The following is a 7,149-nucleotide window of genomic DNA, read 5'->3' on the forward strand; positions in this document are numbered from 1 at the left end:
ATGTGCTAGCTCTTAAAAGTGAGCTGGGATTTTAGATCTGTCTGAATGGAAATTTGCATCTATCTGATGCCTTCTTGGTTTGATCTTGGACAGTTATGTTTGACAAATAGGGTAATATTTGGTGATAACCTGATTAAAGTTTATCTGTGAAGTAGCTTCTGAAAGGGAAGAAAAGATTAGGATCTGGAAAAGATTTTGAAACGTGCGGATATAGATGGGGTTTGAAAGACCTGTTTTTCCAGGGACTAGGAAACAGAGACCATGCTTGGTGCCCTATTGCAAGGGTAAAGAGAAAAGAGACAGGCAGGAGTAAGGCAGCATCAGAAGAGGATCAAGGCATTGGCCAGAGCTCTCTCTGCAGACCAGAGGGAAATGGTTGCAGAAATGACCAGAAACAAGATTTATCCTTTGACAGAACCGAGCAGCTCTGTAGGAGACCAATGGACTGCAAATCAGGGAGACAAAGCCTGGTTTACTTTATGTTGGAGGCAAACTGGGATATTACGTTAAGCAGCAGGCACTCAAAGGAGTAATTTGAAACAAGATGTTGTGCATTTGCAGCTGTAGGAAGTAATATTAAACACCTCAGACACTTTGACTCTGAAATTTCCATACCCATGCCACTGTTGCTCTTTGGCTTTTATGCGAGTCCCAGATTTTGGATTTTTTTTTTTTTTCTGCAGCTTTAACTACCTGCAGTATAACTTTACCACCACTGCTCACCCAATTATCCCATCTAAACATGATATATACACATTTTTAATGACCCAGCAGCTTAATTATAACAGCACTTAGAATCATCATCATATCAACAAACCCAAACAATTTTTTAATGTGATGCTACTTGTTTGTGAGAACTTTTTCCTTTTTCTCTTTGGTCATCCTACCACCACACTTCTGCTTTTGTAACTACCTACACCCCTGATTGCAATTACCCTGTGCCTCAGGGCCAATACCTGAACAGCAACACTAGGAAGTGAGAACACTCTTATCTGAAGTGAATTGGCAAAACATATAGAGGCTATTGAGGGTCAGAGATCTAAATTTAGGTTTGGAAAGTGGCAGTTGGTAAGATTTATAAGTCTACTTTTTTCCCAGTCTAGCCTCTTATTTTCATGACAAATAGCTGGTTGGCTCAGCTGTTGCAGTACAACCCTGATCAACGCTGTTCTGGCAAAAGCCTTCAGGGTGGATGTCATGTTTATATCCATGTGTCAGCCTTTGTGTTGGGGTGAGAAGGGGCACTTTTAGAGTGAGATTTATCTAGTTTTCTCTTTCAAAGCGAGAGAAATGTTGTGTGTCGTTCCCTCACAAAATCCTTGTCTCTAAACTGGGGAGACATGCATTTGAAAGATTAACCACTCGATGGATAAAGAACTGGCTGTATGTTTGCACTCAGAGAGTGGTGGTCAATGGCTCAATGTCTCAGTGGAGACCAGTAACGAGCAGCGTTCCTCAGGGATTGGTGTTAGGACCAGTACTGTTTAACATCTTTGTCAGTGACATGGATGATGGCATTGAGTGCACCCTCAGCAAGTTTGCTGACAACACCAGCCTGTGTGGTGCGGTCGATGCACTGGAGGGACCTTGACAGGCTGAAGAGGTGGGCCTCTGCCAATTTCATAAAGTCCAACAAGGCCAAGTGCAAGTGCAAGGTCCTGCACCTGGGTCAGGGCAATCCCAAGCACATGTACAGGCTGGGTGGAGAGTGGATAGAGAGCAGCTCTGAGGAGAAGGACCTGGGGGTACTGGTGGACCAAATGCTGAACATGAGCCGGCCGTGTACGCTGGCAGCCCAGAAAGCCAACCGGATCCTGGGCTGTATCAGGAGAAATCTGGCCAGCAGGTCGAGGGAGGGGATTCTCCCTCTCTACTCTGATCTTGTGAGACCCCACCTGGAGTGCTGTGTCCAGCTGTGGAGCCCCCAACATAAGGATATAGACTGGTTGGAGCGAGTCCAGAGGAGGACCACAAAGATGGTCAGAGGGCTGGAGTCCTCTGGGGACTGGGTCTTTTTACAAGGGCCTGTAGTGACAGGACAAGGGGGAATGGGTTTAAATTGAAAGTGGGGAGACTTAGATTAGATATCAAGAAGTTGTTCTTCACAGAGAGGGTGATGAAGCACTGGAACAGGTTGCCCAGAGAAGCTGTGGATGCCCCATCCCTGGAAGTGTTCAAGGCCAGGCTGGATGAGGCTTTGAGCAACCTGGTCTAGTGGAAGGTGTCCCTGCCCATGGCAGGGGGGTTGGAACTAGATGGGCTTAAGGTCCCTTCCAACCCAAACCATTCTGTGATTCTATGATTCTGTGAAAGGCATAGTTCGCTCACGTTAGACATGTTTCACAAAGACCTTACCTCTTCTATCCTCAGAGGGACTGTTTGTACCTTAGTTTCTTATGTGTGCTACTTTTGACACACTTTATTTTCGAGAAGACTAAAGATAGGAGTAATTTGTGAACTGACTATCACTACGCTTGTTCTAGATAATTTATTTTCAGATCATCTGAATTCCTTTATGGTTAAAATTTCTATAAGCCTAGAAAAAACAGTGTACATTTCAGATACAAACTGCAAGCATCGCCATACTTCAAGGTACCAAGAAGAGTAAAAAGGGTCTTCCTAGTGTCCATTGTGGGCTCACAAACCTCCAATTGTGGCCATTGAAATTTGTTAAATTATTTGCCCCTGCTAGGAGTTTGGTTGCTTTATCTCTGTTACTGCCCTTCAGGTAGGCTGCTACAGGGGTGGCTTCTATGAGAACCTACAGAAGCTTCCCCTACGTCCAACAGAGTCAGTGCCAGCCAGCTCCAAGATGGTCCTGCTGCTGGCCAAGGCCAAGCCCATCATCAACAGTTGCAGCGTTTTTCAGATAATATGGTTAAGAAGGGAAAAAATACTTGAGAGGGAAGATTTTCAGACAGATGGAGGGAGAGCAAGATGTGAGAGGATCAGCTCTGCAGGCAGCCAGCTCAGTGGAGAAGGAGGGGGAAGAAGTGCTCCAGGCGCCCAAGCAGAGATTCCCCAGCAGCCCGTGGTGCAGACCATGGTGAGGCCATCTGTGCCATGCAGCCAGAGAGGGTCATGAGGAGCAAAGACCCACCTGGAACCCGGGGATGACCCCATGCTGGAGCAGCAGGGAATGTACCCTGAAGGAGGCTGTGACCCTGTGAGCAGCCAGTACTGGAGCAGGCTGCTAGCAGGAGCTGTGGAACCATAGAGAGAGAAGCCCAGGCTGGAGCAGGTTTGCTGACAGGACTTGTGACCCTGCGGGGTGCCCAGGCTGGAGCAGGCTGCTCCTGAAGGACAGTATGTTGTGGAAAGAACCCACATTGGAGCAGTTCATGAAGAGCTGCAGCCTGTTGGAAGGACTCATGTCAGAGAAGGTCATGGAGAACTTCCTCCCATGGGAGGGACCCCATGCTGAAGCAGGAGAAATACATGCCAAATCCTCCCTCTAGGCAGCAGAGACAACATGTGATGAACTGAGCAGAACATTGCAATTCTTGCTGAGATTCATGCGGTGTCTGATAGCCAATATTGTGATACTAATTTGGCCTAGATTATGTTATTAAATCAAGGCCATTTGTTAAATTTTCATGCTTTTTTGATCAAAGCCCTATTATACTCAAATGAAAAATTAGGAACTGAACTGGGATATGAAAAACCACTGTGGATTTAGGCTGTAGGATTATTGGTAGAATTAGCTTTAAAGTATATGTATGCCATTTCAAAATGACATACATGTTCTTCTATTAAATTTTGTGTTTATCTAAAATCTAAATTTTCAGTCAGAAGAACATGCAAAAAGAGAAAATATTGTTATTCAGAGATAATGGTATCAATGGACATGAACATATATCTAAAATGAAGCAGAACAAACACTGACAGCAGATAAAGCATGGGATGGAGAACCTGTCATGCAGAAGCCCATAAGTAAAATAAATTTTAAAATTGCCAAAGCTCCTAATGCAGCTTAATCCATTAGACAAAATTGTTTAATATTTTATCTGAGCTTTGAGTTTGTTTCTCCTTAATTCTCTTTCTTATATTTTACTATTTATCTTTTTTTTTGTGTGTGTGTCTCTCTTTGTGTTGTTTGGGTAGTAAAGAAGAATCCACCTATTGCAGTATTCTTAGAAATACTGAAAAAAAGACAGCTTAGACAGCATAAAAATTATAAATAATTTACAGGTTTTTGAGTGGTTTGTAAGACCATGTGTGGGGAGTGTAATTTCCCAGTAGTAAAACTGCAGGCAAGAGAGATCATCAAAAGGCAGAATGGTATTATTATTCTCTCTCTCTTCTTTCTGTCAGTTTATCTTATTTTCTCTTTAAAGGAGAGAGGACTGGACTCAGACAAAACCATTCAAGATGAACTTTTCCTACTTTTTCTTCTCCAGAAGGAAAATATAATATATCATTAATGCAATTTTAAGACTGTCAAACAGAAATTCTCTGTAACAAAGCAAATTATATACAGCTGGAGGTCAAAAATGAATATAGAAAATGGTTTAAATAAGCCTAGCATTTTTCTTTCTGACTATTTAATTATTTTTCTTTCTTTTGCAAGTGTTTAATGAAAGGTTAGAAAGATATTTTTTAATTACAGTAGGTATAGTGGAAGAAGTCAGCAATAACTTTACATAAAGCCATGGGGCATACTTAACGATTACAATATTAAATTTCTTTCACTGAGCTAGAGGAATCTCCCAATAAACACAAAAAAGCCAGATTTATGCATCAAGAAAAGAGCAGTCTTGAAGGTAAATTATGTTGGCCACATAAATACTTAGGAAAGATCCAAGCTAAAGAAATAAAAGTTTCAACTCATATTTCTGAAAAGATTAGTTGGCCATCATCACAAATTTTTAATGAATGTCCTTAAGCTACTGTTACTATGTATCACCAAGGATGGAAAAAGTAGTATGTTACTGGCAATGCTATGGTAAAGAGCAGAGGAAAATACACAGGACAACCTAGATAAACTCAAGGGGTCATTCCTGGCTCTACTGATATGCAGTTAGGTCAAAGCAGGTTGCCTTTTCAAACAGTATGGTGCAACTGAGTTCATTAAGTGACTGAAAAAAGTATGACCTTTAACTGAAGTACGTAGACCATGTATTTCTCTAAAAATAGGCTGCTAACTTATTTTGAACTAACAACAAATAAATCAGGCAATTCCTTCCAGAGTACTTTTAATTCTGCTCTAATGTCATAGAATTTAAATGCAGTCTGGAAATGGGAGTCTTATTCTTCACGGCTTCAAACTAAGGGCTGACACAGTTGGAGTTGCTGGCATTTCCTGTAAAAAAGGTGAGAGTAGTCTTTGCAAAATGAGTGTATTTTGAATGTCTTTCTCATACAAGGAAAAGGCAGAAAAATCACTTTACATGAACCGTAGACTTAGAGGAACCTAAATGCACATGTTGTCATTCATTGTTTATTAAGCTTCTCAGAAAATAATAATAATTTTTTAAAAAAGCCAAATCTGAGTTGTACAAATTCAATATTCAGATTTTATTTTTAGTTCACTCAAAATGTGCCTACTTTTTGTCTGAAATTACAAGCAGAACTGAAGGGGACATCACTGCTTCTGTTTCTCAATTCAAAAATATTGCATTTTCCTTTTATACTCCCACCCATCTCTGGTAGAAGGTTGTGTTGTTCTTCCTTGAGCAGGTCTGGGAATGATGTGGAGTATATACCAATGTATGCAGAAGAGGGACTTACAAAATACCTCTGTTAGGTTTTCTACATTGAATAACTATTGTTCTATCAGTGAGTACGTGAACAGTTCAGTGATGTTTTATCTTACTTCGAATACAAGTGAAAAAGCTGCTCTTTTGCATGCACTTCTACAGCTCCAAAAGGCTTTACATAAAAAGACAGGCAGTGTAGTAAATATGTTGGGGACCACGGAGACACTAGACCATCTGACTTCAGTCTTTTTGGGAAGCTGGTAAAGCAGAGAGAGGTATTTTAGAATGCCCAAATACATGACAGGCAGGGAGATACTGCCTAAATTAACGGATTGCTCCTTCCCCGATGAAGGGTGGAGATGCGTTTCACTGTTCCCCCATTCCCAAAGGCTTTGGTTTGAAAGGAAGTGTGGCACAGCAGTCAGTATATATCTGATCTTACCGGGACCTGTGCTCTAATTCTGCCACCATCAGTGACAGCCTCCGTGACCAGCAACAAATAATTTCGTACTTCTGTCTCTGTGACCACTCTTTGTCTGTCTGATCTCATCAAACAGACTTATTTCTTACTATGTGTTCGGACGTGCTTAGTTATGGTGAAGAGCAGACTTTGGCTGAGAATGAGTGACATAAAATAATCCTAGATCCACAGATCTGACAAACACTTTTCAGGCAGTGCATTCATCTCTGAATTAGCAAGATTATTCTATTTGTTTCTTAGCAGAAGCTGTCATAACTATGAATACCTCAGTGTTCCTTATTCAATCTAAAAGAAATATCATTTTATTTCAAAATAGAAGCTGTTATTACAGTTAAAATATGTTATACTGTTCTTTATCTTTATTTATAGCTATTTCCTTTCCTCAGTTTAAGACTAGGAACAAATAGGTTTCACCCATAGTCCAAATAGCATATCAATGGACAAAAATAAATATATGAACCTTAACACTTAATTTGTCTTTTCTTACTTTGGTTGCTAGAAATGCTTTCCTCTTAAAGAGCTTGCCAGGCTTTTTCCACTTTGTGTTAAAGAAAGAATTAAGGCAAAAAGGAATTAATTGCGTTGGCCAACATTATCTGCTCAGTCTGGCAAATTCAGGACTGGAAGTCAGCTGTCTGATCTTTGACTTTTATGTAGGACTTAGTAAACAATATAGTATTCCTTCTGCTTTTGCTTCCTCTTTACATAAGTCATTTTTGTAAAGTCACTGCTCTAATCCTTTTTCTTCTTCACTTCCTCTCACTTTCTCTGTAATCACTCTGCTCTGACACTTTCTGCTTATTCTTTCTTACATATTTCAGTTTATGAAAGAGATATAAAGAGGCAGAAGGATATGAAGGTTTGAATAAGATCTTTTGTGACAGGCTCCTTCTAATTCTTTGAATATAACTCTTAAGGTAAAGTATGACTGCATGTTGTATCAGTAATACCTAGCTGCAAATGCAGTTT

Source organism: Eurypyga helias, unplaced genomic scaffold (assembly GCF_000690775.1).
Source record: "Eurypyga helias isolate BGI_N326 unplaced genomic scaffold, ASM69077v1 scaffold16661, whole genome shotgun sequence".
Classification (NCBI taxonomy): Eukaryota; Metazoa; Chordata; class Aves; order Eurypygiformes; family Eurypygidae; genus Eurypyga; species Eurypyga helias.